Genomic DNA, 18,262 nt, shown 5'->3' on the forward strand with positions numbered 1-18,262 from the left:
ACGGTGGAAAATTCCTCCAAACGGGGATGACAGTGTGCAAGCTCAATAAAAGACATGACCTTTACAGAGCGGAGGATGGAATAGCCGTGCAGACTGACCCTGGGAAATTCAGTGCCATTATCCCTGCCACGGTGATTTTGAGCTGTGCCGGACAATCTCCTGAAACTGCTCATGTCTGTAATATCCCGGCTGATTCCCTAACAGCACTGGATTAACGGTTTACCACGAGCACTTTCGTGACCTTTAGTCTATAACGGAGTAAAACATGTTGACTGGTTTGAGACCTGTGAGACAGATCCCACTTCTTGTGATACTCTCTGCCCGGCAAAAGTTTTCACTGAAGAGCAGCGTGTGGTCATTTCCTACACAGAGGATCTAGAAGAACAATCCTGAACTCCCGTCAGTTTGGTATTTCTCGCTTTGTCTATGCACAGAGTGGAACACCGAGCCCCATTCTTGATACTGTATATGTTATAATATACCTAATGGGGCTACATTGTGCTTTATTTAATATCGGTTGTCTCTTTGAGGAAAGTATCGTTGAATGACATAGCAGCGGCAGCGGTCATTGAAGGCACTTGTCACAGTACATTACACTCAACAGTGCGCTTTTCAGTTGAACCCAGCTTGGTTTTAAAAAGGCACTCTCAACACACATCCCCGCATAGTTAACCTCGTCTCTAAGTGATCGAATCTGTAATTGACGGAGTTATGATTTGAATACCCCCCTTGGCACACAAAATAATTAAGCAGCTCTCTGACATTAAGACTGCTCTAATGTGTAAAGGAGCCACTGCTAGCAAGTGCCGAATGTCACGCCATGTTTGGTTCAATGATGAATGCAGGCATACTTCACATGTGAAGCTTTTAATAAATGATCAGGAATTAAGAAAAAATGGCTTTTATTCTGTGTAATTCTCTTATTTATGGAAGTTTACAGTTGGTGTTTAAAAGCAACATGCAAAACCACTTCTAGAGAGCGCACACACCTGTAGGCCCACGTGGCCTGTTGACTAAAAGCCTTATTCTTCTAAGATTTGACAATCTGCTCGGCTCTTCCATGCGTAAAGTCTTCATCTGACGTGCTTGATTGCAGAAAGACACCAGAAGATTACTCGCTCTGCATTTGCATGTGACGCAGGAAAAGCAAATGAACGCAATCAGGTAGAGACTCATTTATGCCAGGTGTAAATGAAGAGGAACTAATTCATATCTGTATACGAGAGGAACGAAGTGAAGTGTAAATGTGTGAAAATAATATTAGAATGAAAAGTACAATGAAAGCACTGTATCTAAACAAAACAAACCTGAAAATGTAAAACTTACATGTGAATGTCAGCATGGAGCGTTCCATTTATTTGACCAGACCCAATAGCAATGACTTAAACCACACCAGGCCATGACAGAGCTGCCACAGAAAGTGTCTTTAATAACAGAAATTACACGTTGTGTACGTGTTTTCTTTGTTTTGTTTGGACTTTTGCACACTGTCATTTTATTTGGTCACCGTTCTCTGTGCCTGAACACAAATACTGAACAAACTTTTCTTCTTCTTCTGTGGGTTTCCAGTGCATATTGTCTTAGCTTACTCATTTCTTTAAATTGTAAGTTTACATCAAAGATTTCAGTATTGGTATTGTTGATTCAAAACCTACTGAGATTTAACCCTTGTGATAAAATATAACTATATCATGTATAATATAAAATAAAATAATATTAATATAAAATATATCATCTGAAGTAATGGCTTTACAGCATCTCTCAGTGTATGTTAGCTGCAAATCTCCATTTAAAGCTGCCGTAATATTAAATGTTGAAGTAATATCCTGTAGTATTACTAAAACATGAAATGAAAAATAGGCCAACACCTTAACTTACCCCAAACCCTAAAATCACAGCCGCAAAAGTGGCAAAGCAACAATAAATGGCTTCCCTAACCTCACCCCCAAACCTAACTTCACAGGGAGAAAGTCAAATCATTACAAAACATACGAATAAAATCGTACAGAGCAAATTCTCCCAATGTTAAAAAAGGTCAAATTAACTCTCACAGTGTATATAATCCACACTGTGAGAGTTAATTTGACCTTTTTTAACACTGCTGATTTGCATTGTAGGAAATAGGAATTCACACGAATGAGCCACCTTGTAAAATAGAATTCCCAACAGATTGCTTTGATATATATTTATATATAAAATACGTTAGACTAAGTCGTGCTGGGTGACATGAAAAATGGGGGAAATTCATGTTCACAAACACAAATTAAGTTTGTGACAATGTCACGAATCCTGTGAGACTGTGTCGCACAATCACTGGGATAATATCCTTTCGGTTTTTAGCTCAAATCTTTTCACGCTGGAGTATTTCTGTGTCCTCACGATGTCTCTGAATTCTGTGTCACAAGAAAAGAGCAAAAGAGCTGTCAACATCTTATGTCCTGTTTCACAGTCAAGGCTCAGGACTATAGTCCCGACTAAATTGAAAATCTGAGCTATCTTAACTGAAATGAAATTGTCCTGCCAAATGTGTCACTGCGATCGTTTTGTCTCAAGATGCTTACCGGTAATGTTTTAATAAGGCATTTTAATAAAATGGACTTAAATATCCTTATTTAAACCAGGCATAGTCGTGGCTCAAGCAAAGCCTTGTCTGTGAAACCGGGCCTTAGTCTAAAACATAAATGACTTTTCCCTTCTCCTTCAAAATTCGAAAGTGCCGCGTTGAGAATAAAGAACAGCCATCAAAGACCGCTATTCAGTATATAGAGTGACAATAGTACACGGACTCCAGAATTCTCCAACTCTACTGTATACTTTTTTGTCATCCATCAACGGAATCTCTGAAAAGAGTTGAAAATTATTGATTCAGTTCGGCATATGCTAAATTTGAGGAGAAGTCGGAATCAATGACTTTGGTCTTTTCACGGGCAGAATAAAGAAATGGTGAAAAGCAGCTTTAGCTCTGAGAAAATAAGACAGACTTCTGATCGCTGTGAGAACAATGATACAAAAGAATGATTGCTTGTGATTCTCTCTCTCAGAAGAGATTACAGAGCAAACAAATGTTTATCCGCGTGGAGCGTTTCATTTCCCTCTGCTAGTAGTGCCACCGAAGAGTGACAAAACACCTCGCTTCGATTTCTGCCTTCAAAATCATTCAGAGATGAGAGCTTCAGTGGTAATGAGAAACCCGTGTCCTTTGCAAATAATGTTTTACGATATTGACGTGAGTCTGTGTAGATGGAATTAAACCTTATTGCTGTGTTTCATGTTCGTCAGTTTGTACCCTTTAACAAAGCATACGGTATTTTGACTGAAAGCTAATAGTAGTTGTCAAAATTGATCTCCAAACAAGAGCTTTGTTTGTGCGTTTCAGGTTGTTCGAATGTGCGGCGCGGTGGTAAAAGCCCAGAAAGTTGCTGGGACGAGCCATAATGCAAACTTCTTGTGACATCAGAAAACTCGGACTATACCGTACAAGTCACTTTGACAACTTTAATGTAAGTCTTCTTGCTCCCTGTTGCATGGAAAAGAGCGACATTTTACAGCCATACATTTCGGACAAAATGAGAAACGTTTTTATGAACGAACTTTCCCTTTAAATATCCCGTGAGACCGGCTCTATCTGCGTGAGCGGCTCTGGATTTGTGTCTGTCCACTCTGAAAGCAGAGCCGGCTGCAGTCGCTGATGGCTGTGAAGATCAGAGGGGTTGCTCTCGTAATATCTGATGAGTTCTGACAGCAGCACTGACTCCCACCCCAGCCCCCATCTCCTGCAGCTAGCGCGGCTGATTGGGGGGCCGTCCGGCTGAATCACAGCCCACGGCCCACTGCTCCGGAAGCACCTGCCTCCTCTCCAGGGCTCAAGGCTCAGGATCAGACTTCACCTGATGTGGTTTTCATTAAACACACATATTGACATGCACACACACAAAACGCACCAGCAGAAAACTGCCAGTCAAGTTCTTCACATCTGTGATTCCTGGAAAACTGGGTCCGTGCACATGCACAGGATTCTGAACTGGACTAATTGTATTACTCTTCGTGACAAAACACACATAGAACATAAATATAAAGTGTCATTTGGTCAACTTAAAGGGATAGTTCGCCTAAAATGTGAATTCTTTCATCATACTCACTCTCACGTCAATCCGAACCTGTATGACTTTCCTTCTTCTGTAGAACACCAAAGAAGATATGTTGAAGAACGTTGGGAACCGAACCACCCTGGACCCCATTGACTTCCACTGTACGGACACAAAACATCAGAGAATGCGTTCTTCATTTTTTAGTTTTTTCTGTTGTTCAGCGTGTTTTGTTTTACGTTAGTTTTAGTATTTTATGGCTGCAAACATTATCTGGGGTTTGTTGCGCATTGTGTTTAATAAAGAGATATAATATGTATAACAAACTAAAACCAAAATTCAATTCAAATTTCGACATGTGTTGTATTTCGTTATAGCTTGGGTCATTTTTGTTTCAGTTAATGAAATGTGACCCGAGACCACAAAACACGTAGCACGGGTATATCTGTCGCAATAGCCAACAATGGGTCAAAATTATCGATAATCATGAGGATATTAAATAAAGATCATGTTTCATGAAGATATTTAGTAAATTTCCTGCCATAAATATATATCAACTTTATTTTTGTGAGTGGACGAAGCAAAATCACACAAAAATTCTACATTTGAAAGACGCTTTTATCCAAAGTGACTTGCATTGCACGCTATTAATTTGTTTCTAAGTTTGTCCAATCCCTGCGAACCCACGACCATGGCATTGCTAGTGCCATGCTCTAACCACTGAGCTACATGAAAGCTGAATGGTCAAAAACAAGCCTACAAACATTACCCCCGCAAGTTTGGTATCTATATAAAGCTTAGATTTTCTGCTTTAGGGTTCATCTACTCTACACAATGTCATTACAGCGATAAGCAAATAGAGAGCGTTAAAACAAACCTGTTTCTTCTTAGCAACGGCCTGCCACAGCGCCTCTGATGGACAACTTTAAATCATTTATCAATATTTTTTATGTTTTTGCACTCTCAGATTCCCAAATAGTTGAATCTCGGACAATATTACTAGCAATCCATACATCAATGAAAGCTTATTTCTCTCAGCTTTCAGATGATGTATAAATCTCAATTTCAAAACATGACTGGTTATGACTGGTTTTGTGGTCATTTCGTTTTCATTAACGCTTGTGCGTTTTCACGCAGCAGCAATGCAGGTTACAGGACTGTAAAAAGCTTGTGGAAAAAATGAGCTGCTGCTGGGAGCAAGTCTCGAGCATCAGTCTTTCTTAACATTCTCTCTTTCTGTTTGTGCTTGAACTTTACGGTTATAGAGAGTTTAATCCTGCTGGAAGAGGATGTGTCGTCCCATCACCTGACAGAGGTGCACAGACAGGTACCCGAACTCTTCGGATGCTGCTTTTCCATACCTGGAGTTCCCATTCATGTCCCCTTTCAGTTCACATAAAGTGCTGATGGTATCATATCCACTTTCCCCCAAAATTCCTCATCCTGTAAAACTGCTTATGAGATATAAAACCAGAAACAAATGAGATTATACACAAAGAGGGGTAATTTGGCAAATCTGAGCTCAGTTTGTGACATTGTTGAGAGCTTTTCTGTTATGTGTTAAAATCTGACATGCATGCAGTACGTCTCGTACGCAGATGTTTAGGCTTCCTTAAAATCTCATTGATGTCTGATTGAAGTCGAGAAATCTCACCTGTGGTTTTTCTTATAGTTCCTCATTAAAACTGTCTTGAAGAAACAGTGGAGACGTTTAGAAGATCTCATTTGTTTCCCAGAGTTTGGGCAGCTGTCTGTTGTTCTGATGTAGGTTTAAAGGGAAGCTTTAATCTCCTGGGTGTCTCATCATCTCCAATTCCATAATCGCCGGATTATTAGAGGGGAAAAGACACGCGCTTTCTCCCAAACAGAATGTGCAGAGGGACATGGACTCTTTTGTAATCCACCATTACGTAAAGCTAATTGAAGAAGAAAATACCCCCAATTTCCGGCAGCAGTGGCTTCTCGCTCTCTCTCTGCATGAATACATACACATCACACACTCGCTCTCTCTCTCTCACATCTGAGAGTCTTTAATAAGTGCTTTTATCAAGGCACTGCTTTCTGTTGCTTTATTGTGTGAAGGTCCTCAGGCGAGCTCTGTTTCATGTGAGAGAGGAGAAACGATGGCTACTCAAGATCTGTCTCAAACCCAAGTCAGCCTTGCTATCCGCTACATCGACATCATTCTAGCTGAATGCCAAAAATTTACCTTTTAAGGTTCCGGGAGATTGCAACTGTGTGGGAACCCTAAAGGTTAATTTTTGAACCTTAAAAAGGTGCCCCTTTTGGAACATTTACTAACACGGCCACAACACCATGATTCTCCATTAAATATTTATTGCGTACGTGCAAACATTTCAGACAAAACACAAAATTACAATACTTTTTATTTAACATCTGATCAAGCTTTGTTTACGCTTTCCTGTAGCTCAGTGGTAAGAGCATTGCGTTAACAACGCGTGGTTGTGGGATGGATCCCAGGAGATTGCAAATACCTATGTATAAATGTATAGGAAAATGCAATGTAAGTCGCTTTGGATAAAAGCGTCTGCCAAATGCTTAAATGTAAATGTTTAACATTAACAAAGTACAATTATTATGAAATAAAGCAACACCACTTCACTGCATATATACATTTATTAAAACAAACAAAAATGCCCATTTTAATCTGTAGTATGTGATCATTTACTCACCCTCATATTCCAAACCCTCCCGAATTTCTATCCTTCACAGAGCACAAGAAACATTTTTTAGCTTCATTAGTCAGTAACATTCTCCCTAACATCAGCCGTGAGTCCATAAACTGATAAATCCCAGTTTCAGGACAACAGTCTGTTTTTATTTAAAGAACAATAATAACTAATACAAATACATCACAAGATTTAAAATGACCTTTTGTCCATCATCTGCCCCATTGCACTGATGTAGGCTTAACTGACACCTGAGAGAAAGAAAAACAGACACATGAATAAAATAACAATTAACTTTAACATCTTCAAAATATATACAATATGTTATTTACCTGTGATGGTAATCCGGATCATTGAGGAAAACTTGCTCAGCATTTATCGTTAAATGATGTAGGCTTTTGACTCTTTGTACAGGTTGTGGGTTCCACATTAATGGCAACATGACAGTAGAGAGACACATCTGGAAAACAACAAATTCAACAGAAAACACATGGAATGATAAAAAGCTATACAGTAATATATACATATACCAAAGTACATTTGAACAAGAAATCTATATATTGGTTTCACTTAAATATTCCGTCTTTTCATGTAAATAATCTTAATTAAAATTAAACAAATTTGAACACTTAAAAGGACCCAAAAATTAAAATTCTGTCATCATTTACTCACCTTCTGATTGTTCAAAACCTGTATAATTTTGTTTAGATCTCATACACATTATATATACATATTTGGAACAATCTAAGGGGGATTAAATGATGTTGAACCCTTTAAGACAATAGCTGACTCACACAGAATGTATTAACATATTCATATGTTATGAAGCTTAGTTCATTTACTGGACAGAATAAATTACAGCAGTCACTAAATCAGCATATAATTTACCTAAATAAACAGACTGTGTATTTCTGCTAGAACAGATGTATGTTTGTTGTGCCTTTGAAAACTATATGGTTCGATGAGAAAGTAAGTAAGGTTAAACACATTGTGTCCGGGACCCCCAGCCCACCTTATATTCGAGCACTGCATAAGTTACAATTGTGAGATTTCAATAGACACACTGAAAAAGAAATATACAAATTTGAACAAATTATGTTTATCAGTTGCACATAATAAATGTTAAATGTATTGTCGTTAAACAAACACGACTTTTATATGTTAACGTTTCTCAACATAAGTGTTATTAGTTAATGTGACACAACATTTTCTTTTATCCCTGACACTATATTAAGTTTACAGAGCTTAACAGAAATTCTAATTAAACATTGTATATCACCACCTAGGCAAAGGCAACGCTTGGTAACCGCATAAAAATACAACAAACTCCTCTGAATCTCAAAGATAAATGAACATTAAACACAAACAAGTCTTTCTCTTTACTAAAAAATATATAAAACAACCCTTAAATAAGAAAATAACTCTCAACACGCAGTCTTACGCGAAGCATGTCGGAGAATATAAATCATCTGCCTATAATTACCTGTTAACACAACACAAATCCTTTATGTATCGCCAACATAAAGGGATTAAGTTACATAACTGAACATGAAAAAATCATGATGTAGGCAAATTTGACAAAAATTGTGTTGATTTAACTTATTTAAATTAATGAAATTGGACAAGAAGCAAAAAAAGTATTTTTTCAGTGTATTTATGCATTTGGTTTTATTTTCCAAAATTAATTTATCCAATTTTGAATGCACGGTATTATCATGATATTTGTTGAAAAGCTATTTTCTTATCAATTATGATATCAGTCAAAATGATTTTTTGGGGCTTTTTTTGTTCATTGTTCCAAAACTGTATAAAATGTATTGATTCTGTTTAGGAATGTGGGAAACTAAACACTTTTGATTGATTTTTTTGTTTTGTACTATAGAAGACAACAATGCCCAGAACTGGTTGGTTACAAAAATCTTTCCCATAGTGTTTAGCAGAACAACAAAATGTACACATGCAGGTGGTTTGGAAATCTTCACAGGTTTGGAACAACTTGAGGGTTGATGATGACAGGTTTTACATTTTTGGGCGAACCATACTTTAAAGGGAAAGGTTTAATGCAATAGAGATAAAACGGTCCTTTTTTGGAGGCTCCATACATCATCCAATCTGATGACCGTTCATCACACACTTTTAAACCCCATATCAACTTGTTGATCGTTTACAGGAATTTAAAGGTCGCAAGTCAGTTGTCATCGTCTTTCGCTATAACACAAAGATTACAAAATGATTTAAAAAATGTGGCCCTCACAATATATGCAAACCTGTGCTCACACACACACACACACACATGCCTCTCCGGGTGGGTAATTGCAGTGACTTTTTTGATCAAAGTGCAGCCTCATTAGCATTCTGCCCTACAGTAAAAACAGCTGTGTGTGTGCGTGTGTGTGTGTGTGCGTGTGTGAGTGTGTGTGTGTGTGTGTGTGTGAGAGAGAGAGAGAGAGAGAGAGAGAGAGACCCATGATCCTCAACGCACGGTTGTAAATCCCACCGGTATAATCACCCACCCAGTCATACAAAGCAAATCTGCACTCTCACCCAGCTTCTGGAGGACGGAGAAAATGGAAATGGAAGGATATAGCAGGTTAAACCTTTCACCTCGTCCATCTTCCTCACCAGCCTCAATGATTTTCAAAAAGCATTTAACGTGTCAAATCTTTTGAAAGCCCAAAAACCTGAACTGTGAGGTTTGATGAAAAAATAAAGAATTCGGTTTCTTAAATAAATGGTTACAACCAGAACGAAAATGTCCTCACCCTTAGGTGACTCAAGTTTCATATAGTGTAATTTGCCAGAAAGTTCTGCTGTATATTTCCAGGTGATAAAAAGTGGACCAAAAGCCATTTTAAGATTTAGGCCTGGGTGGGCTCAGTCATTCAGTGGACTATAATATGATGCTGGTTTATTTTTCTACCTCTTTTTAGCCTAAAATGCTAAACCGATCTACGAACTTATAACATCTTTTTTAATGCTTGAAACCCCGTTGTCACCATTCGCTTCTTTATTCATAACAAAAGAAATGTTGTCAGCTCTGAACCATCTTATTCCAGAATTCTCTCCGGTTCATAGCAGACATCATAAGACATCTCTCTCTCTCTCCAGCAGATATGTGACCACTCTCGCCCGATCAGGCTCCAGAATGTGGAGTCTGCGTAACACTCACGGGAGGTGAGTGACGTCTGTCCTGCTCACTAGCAAGGGGTAACCGAAGCATCACAGAATGAGACGTAAAAGAGAGCGAGACAGCATGGGATTGATCTGAAGCTTTGGAGGGCTGAGATCCGGATGTCTCAAATCTTCTGGAACCGCAGTGGAATCTCTTACTAATTATGACGGGGAAACTGATACAAGCCGACCGCTGTATAATAAAGCGTAGAGACACAGACGCATGCTCGAGGACTCGCCACAAACCGCTAGTCTGGCCTTCATCCAGTGTGCCAGTTCGTGGAGTAGATCATGTGATGATGATCATAAAAAAATGACGAATTAGAGCTACTGTTGCCTCTCTGGTTCTCTTTTGATCTGTTTTTTCTTTCCTGCAATTGTTTCGCATTTATTGTGTTTTAATGGCTGGGCATTTACATAACATCATTCAGAGTAACAGTGCAAATTGAGTAAACAGAACATAAAAAACAAAACAAAATCAACAAGTTATGTTTGGATGAGTGGAGATTTGTGTGACTGCGCCGGATTGTTTTACACCAACATTTAACAAAATAGTAGGTCATTTATTCATATTCGTTTCTTAATAAAATAGTTTTAACAAAAATATTTATCAAGAAAGATGTCACAGATGTTTAGTACAGATACGTTGCTTCTCTTTTTACTGTGTTTTAGAGCCTCAGTAGTTTTTATTATGGCAGCTCACTAATGCCAATTGATGACAAAATCAAGTTTTGCAGGATTTCGTAACTATTACGAGAGGATGAGATACAAATTCATGAGTAAAATACATCATAAAAAGTTATGTCTGGCCATGTGATTGTGTATTAGATGTCAAGAGTCAGGTAAGTGAATTGTCACATCCATAACGAAATTGTCACATCCATAACGTCCATAGTCGACTATTTTGTGGTCTATAAAGAGTCATCTCCTCAATTCCACTTCAAAAGTATTATTGGTTTGTTCATTTTAATTCACACAAATCTTATAGATTTGTCACATGCATAACGCATGCCTTTTTCTCCGCCAAACCATTGGGAAAAAAATCATTTTATTGATGTCTCGACTCAAATCTAAACAGATGATTCGATACATCCGAGAATATATATTTCAAGTTTGTCTGAAAAGCACACGTCCATAACGTTGGAATTAAAACCTTTATATATATTCCCACATATTTCCATAACACTTTCTTTCCAACATCGCATGACAGGTGATTCTGAGCAGGTACCAAAGGTTGAAATCATTAAGGACAAAGTGTTGTCTGTGACTCACAAACATGACATCACTGTTCTGTTTTCCTCAAAGCCTCATGAGTCCTTTCTGATGACTTCTTTACTTTTCAAAGCTAATACAAGCTAACAAAGTTTCAATCTAATCGTTTTTTCTTTAAGAATCAGATTTTCCCTGCAAACAGGTTCACATTCATTTGCATGTGGACTCATATTTTGAGTGACATATCTGCTGTGAGTGAGTGTGTGTGGTTTTGTGTCTGTGTGAGCGTGAAGTTCAGAGTTCATGTTTTCATTCGGCGATTTCTCTGTTATGTGTGTGCGGGTCTGAATACTGATGGTGAGAGCTCCAGGTTTGATTGACAGTTCTGCTCTGTTATCACAAACAGCACCCAAGAAGAAAAGACTGTGTACCCCGTTGACCTGGTAAAGACCAGCATGAAGAACCAAAGATCTACTGGATCCTTTAAAGATAAATAGCTTTGACTGCTCCTGAGGCATGTCTGTTAATATATATATATATATGCTGTATATATGCTGTATATATGTATATATTATGTATTATCAATATTTATGCTCTTTAGACACACAACATTTCTATTGTGTATTATAAGTATTGATAGGCTACAGTACTTACTGATTTGCAAACAATAAAATGGACGGCAGAGAATTCATGTTATTTTACAAATCTGGAGATTATGCACCAGCCGCACAATGTGATGTGCTCACAGTACTGCACACAACCCGGCTGAACGACAGACCTGTGTTTTTAGAAGCTGTCTGCCTCCTGGGGGATTATGGGCCAGTGGTTAGTGTTACTCTTTTCTCTTAAGATGTCAACAGCACGGAGATAAAACAGAAAGAGAGAGAGAGACTCCTTACACCCCTTTAATCCACACACACACACACACACACACACACACACACACACACACACACACACACACACACAGATGATGAAGGAGATCAATACTGCCATCTACTGCTCTCTCTGTTAGTACACCTCTGTGTGTATCTCAATTTTCAATTTCAAGGAAGGCTACTTTATTGGCATGATTGAGTGTTCTTACAATGATCTCTCTCTGTCTCATTTTTCAATTTCAGTTTTAATGTACTTTATTGGCACGATTGCATGTTCTTGAAATATTGCAAAAGCATTGAACATATAACAAAAGACATAGAATAATTACAAACAATCGAGCAACATTTGAATAAGGTGCTAAGTAAGAGATAAATATAGAATGAAATAAAGAATAAAGTATATGTAAGTAAAGAAATAAAAATCTATATCAAATTTATATTTGAGGCAGAAACTCTCTCTCTCTCTCTCTCTCTCTCTCTCTCTCTTTCTCTCTCTCTCTCTCTCTCTCTCTCTCTCTCTCTCTCTCTCTCTCTCTCTCTCTCTCTCTAGTTTTTTCTCTCTTTTGAGTTTCTTGTCACTGTAATTGATTGAATAAATGTTGAAAATATATTTCTCTCTCAATCTGTCCACATCATGAAGCAATGCCTGCAGGTCCGTGAGATGGCTGATCTTTTTTCATTGATCTTAATGTGCTGACTATACATCACACAACATTTATTCCTCCTGTTCCATATAATGAATCAATTACTTTTATTGGATTCAAACCAAATATAGTTGCACACTTGCGATTAACCAACACTTGCGAGCTTTAAAATGATTACGTGTTTAATGTTTTCAGTATGAGTGAATTCTCTGGAAGATACTGCAGTTATTGAATCGTCACACACACACACACACACACACGCATGTACGCATGCACACATGCACGCACGCACACACACACATTTCCACACGTAATAGTGCCTGTAATAATCTGTACAAATAATGTGCTGGCTTGTTTAAAGGCACCAACTTACCTATAGTAACAGCCTATGGAAATAAAACATATTTTGAATTTATACAAATATTTGTGTATTTCGTGCAACATCAAATAAGTGAATTTCCACAATGATAATGGAAATGATTCTGGAACTTTATTTATAGCTACTGTAGGCTCTCATGTGACCTGCACCTACACCATTGATTCATTACCAGTTTAAAGAACTGATGTATGACAACGGTGCAATTCATGTAAAGCTAAAAGAGCACATTGCATTGTGGGCTGGTAGGTGTTTCAAATGTGTCAGTGTTGAGAGAGCGGGAGAGAGAGAGAGAGAGAGAGGGATGAATTTGTCGGGTCAGGTCTGAGGGGCGGTGACCTCTGTCAGGGCATAATGAGGGTTGGATGCCCTGCAGGATTTTTGCTAACTGGTTGAAGTGTGACTCTATTGAGTTTGACAGCACCGTGTATACCTGTGACTTCCGCATATTATCGTCAACACACATACTGTACTACATACACTGCATGAACACGGGCCACTTGAGTCACTTGTGGATTTTAGCCAATTTTTTGCATTATTCAACCAAACATGATTAAATCGTATTAAACGTTATTAACGGTAGGGGCCAAACAGGGAGACAAGAACATTTTTTCTTAGTGATTGAAATCCTTCCACACTGTATAGACCCTTTCAGGCTCAATAAACAAAGGTTATGTGACCCAAACGTACTTTCTGGTACACCCCCGCAAAAACAATCTATAGCTGTTGAGTAGTTTATACAATAAAATATAAATATGAATTAAATGTAAACTAAATTGTTATATTATAACCAAAAACAGACCAGACGTTAACTTAGGGCCAACGGTGTGCGTCCAATGAAACCGTCTTTAGAGGACTCTTAAAATTGTGCTCTAAAATTGGCAAAATGATTAAAAAAACTGTTTTGTTTGTATTGGAAAAAAAGTTAAAAGATTACTATTAAAAGATAATAACTTTTGACCAAAAGGCTCTATGAGGAACCAGAAATGGTAGGACTTTTGTGGCATTTTTATTCGAAAAAGTGTAAGAAATACCCAAGAAAGAGAAATGCCTGAATGGCTTTTTCAGTATGTATTTAATGGACACAAAAAGCAAATAAAATAGTAGGAAACCGCGATTCGGCATCTTTGTGAAGTGTAGGTTTGTCAAGTGTAGGTTTTTGTACTTGTTAAACAATCTCAGTAAATGATTATCAGCACTGCTTACTGAAAATAATCTGTTGGATTAAAATAAATGATGTACATCAGTTGCGCATAATAAAGTTATGTTTATAAATATGTTTATAAGCATATTTTGGCTATGTTTAGGTTGGCAAGTTTATGTTTTTATCAAACTTTTTTTACTTATGTTAAAAATTCATAATTTGATTGAAGTTGTAAACTAAATAGATTTAGGTAATATGAAAATATTTAACAAATAAATTCAAGCTTCAATAAAGAAACCTCCCACAACCTAAGTACAAACACCAGTGTTATGACCACAAAACTAAAAAATACAACAAACTCTTCTGAATCTCAAAGATAAATAAACATTAAACACTAAGAAGTGTTTGCCTTAAAAAAACACACAAAACAACACTTAAATAAGAAAATGACTCTCCAAATGCAGACTACGCTGCCTATCATCCAAATCGATTCACTTTTTCATTTTCATTTTCATTCGAGAATGTCACATTTGAGCAATAGTATGATACTGAGATGTCGGGAAATGCTGGAGACATAGCAAGGTATATTTGAATGTACTTTGTGTCAATTTATGCACACTAACCAGTAGGCTTGACAGTGGAAACATACTAGCACAGACCTTCTATTAGTCTCTTTCTCGATGTTTATTAAGTTTTGTCAAGAGAGAGAGAGAGAGACATACATATCTCCAGCATTAGTCTGAATGCTCGGTCCTGAGCTGTGGCCGTCCGGCACTATTAAGCTAACAGATTCATTAGAGCTATTGATAGATCACTTTGGTACTTAAGAAAAGTCATGAATGAATGAAGTGACGGATAGGATCTTTTTTTAGCGAGCGGATGTTCTTTTTAGCTTTCGGATCATGACGGGCAGTCTTACAGCCTTTTTAAGGAAACCGTTCGGATGTTTACAGAGTAGGGTTCGACCCTGGGTGTCACGTCCGCCCCACTTTGGCCCTGATTAGGGTCCCAAAGCAGTGATAGATGCTGGTGAGTCAGAGGCCGTGACGCCCCAGGCGGGGCTCAGAGGGGATCCTCTCTCTGGGGAGACGAGGGGGGCACGCGGAAAAGCCCTGAAGGGGCGAGGCGGAGAATAAAGGGGGCGGCGCTGGAGGTCAGGACCTGCCAGACTCCGTCTCACACCGACCCTGATCTTGGATGACCTCTGTGGTTCTCCTCTGAATGGACGCTTGTTCCGGCTGCTCTGTCACTCTGACTCGGTGACATCACTCCTTAAAGAAGCCTTTGTTTTAGGGTTTATGTAGCTGATTTAGAAACACTTACCGGGGTGCACGGTCCTGACGTGACAAAAAATTAGGGGCCAAACTGTCTACTCCAAATGCCCTCTCCTCTCCGATAACCCCAAACAACCCCACATGACACGGAGGCTATTTTCAGTTGAGCATTCAATACTAAAAGACCCATAATACTCTTGTTTATGCTAAAACATAAGTTTTTATTAAGAAGACATTCAGATGAGTTATGAAACATTTCATCAAAAAATCAGTTGAAAAGATAGACAATGCATGGTATACTAGTTGTGTACTGTTTGTGTGTTATGTGTTGGATGTTGTGTTTTGATATGTTTTTTACAATGTGTGTTGTTATGTTTGTTATGTTATGTTTGTTATGTTATGTTATGTTATGTTATGTTATGTTATGTTATGTTATGTTATGTTATGTTATGTTATGTTATGTTACGTTACATGTTACATGTTACACGTTATGTTATGTTGTTGTTACGTTACGTGTTACGTGTTATGTATGTTATGTTATGTTATGTTACGTTACGTTACGTTACGTTACGTTACGTTACGTTACACGTTACACGTTATGTTGTTGTTACGATACGTGTTACGTGTTATGTATGTTATGTTATGTTATGTTATGTTATGTTATGTTATGTTATGTTATGTTATGTTATGTTATGTTACGTTACGTTACACGTTACACGTTATGTTGTTGTTACGATACGTGTTACGTGTTATGTATGTTATGTTATGTTATGTTTTTTATGATGTGTGTTGTTATGTTTTGTTGTTGTTATGTTGTTGTGTTGTGTTATTTGTTATATGTAATTTATGTTATGTTATGTTACGTTACATTACACGTTATGTTACGTGTTACGTATGTTATGTTACATTACATTACACGTTATGTTACGTGTTACGTATGTTATGTTACGTTACATTACACGTTATGTTATGTTACGTAATGTTGTTATGTACGCTATATTACATTGTAGAGTTGTGTGTGAGTATCTTGTGATTTTTACATTGACATTTAGTCATTTAGGCTTTTATCAATTTTTAGAACATGTGTGTGTGTGTGTGTGTGTGTGTGTTTGTGGCCAGCGGGCTCTTTTTCAGCCGTGGTTTGGCTTCATTGTGAGTCTAACCACAACATTATTCCACAGCCGTCCTAATCACACTTATAAACCCGCACAAGAGTTTTGAACAGTAGTGATCTCTGAAACACAATGCTATGAAACATTTTAGTTGGAGCAGTCTGGTTGTAGTTCAGCATTGTGTGTTTTATGAGAACAGGCCATGTGGCGTGGTGTCGTCTGTACTTACTGTAAATCAACAGACCGATTCACATCAGGATTCTCAGATGAGCAGGCTTCAGGTTTCAGGAATTCATGTGTTTGGAAAATAATCCACGACAACCGAAAACATATGGAAACTTTGACAAAGATCATTGCAGGGATTTTCACAGCAGTTCTGGAGTTTCGCTGTGCGACGCAGGTGTGTCTATCAGAGGTAATCTCTCATTTTGGACTGCAGTGGAAACTATACTCAACTTTCATGTAAAGATTTATTAAACAAACATTCCCCGTTTCAAAAACGTTTAACATTATATCCCCGCATTGCTAGAAAGATGTTGAGGATCATCTATAAGCATCAGAAGTGCTCTGTGAGATGAATCTTCCAGATGGTCATGGCATGTCATTAACTTTGCAATACTCAAACTATTATAAATGTTTAAGCTCGTGTGAGCTTTTTCACAAGGAATCATATTTCTATGGCGTGCAGTTGGGATCTGTGTAGAGTTTCTGTGATTGTGTAGTATTTTAGTCACAATGTGGTCATTGGTAACACAATGTTAAATGTGGTGTCACACGCCTACACCGTATGCAGAAACGGAAGGTGTTTCTTATTCCAACATCCCTGTGTTGGTCGACGTTGCACGTGATTGTGCCGTTCAAAACAAACCTCAGACAACCGAGAGCTTGCTGTCTGTGTCATGGATGCGAGATCGTTCTGCAAGCATTAGAATGGAGCTGCTTTGCATTACGAGCAATACTTTTGTTCAACGCTGACCCCTGCTGATGTCATCAAAACACGTCTGCAGGTGGCGGCCCTCGGGGGCGTAAATCTACAGCAGGAAAAATGTGAGTTTTTGGGATAACTAAAATAAATGATTTTTAAGATCCGAAGGATCACAGAAAGGTTCTTCGGGGAGCCAAAAACGGCTCTTCTATGACATCGTTGTGAAAGTTTTTAAGCTTCGACGTTTTTTTAAGCTTGTGTGTGTGTGTGTGTGTGTGTGTGTGTTTTGGTCACCAAGTGTTGGAATTCTTCACAAGACGCTTGTGAACATACATTCATTTAAAACATTTAAGAGTTTTAATGAAGAAGTACATTTTGAACTGGAATGAAAGTTAACTGTTCATTAACTAATAGTCAGGCCATCCAAGATATAGGTGACTTTGCTTTTTGCCAATGTTGTTTAGCTAAACTCTTGGACGACCTAAGGATGAGGAAATTAACAAAACATTTTTATAAAATAACTCTGGAATTTCCCACAGAAATCCCAAGCAGGCTTCATCCATGTCATTCGCCATAAAAGTGGTTATTGGACACTGATCCAATGTAATGTTGGTATTTCATGCACATCACACCATTCTGAACATTTCCGCAGGGCTGACGTTGTGTAAACGTGCACGAAACAATATAAAAAGGTATTTCATGTTATTTACCAATTTAAAAATGTGATGTTATGATTAAAAAGGGTCTAAAA

Source organism: Barbatula barbatula, assembly GCF_947034865.1.
Source record: "Barbatula barbatula genome assembly, chromosome: 9".
NCBI classification, from domain to species: domain Eukaryota; kingdom Metazoa; phylum Chordata; class Actinopteri; order Cypriniformes; family Nemacheilidae; genus Barbatula; species Barbatula barbatula.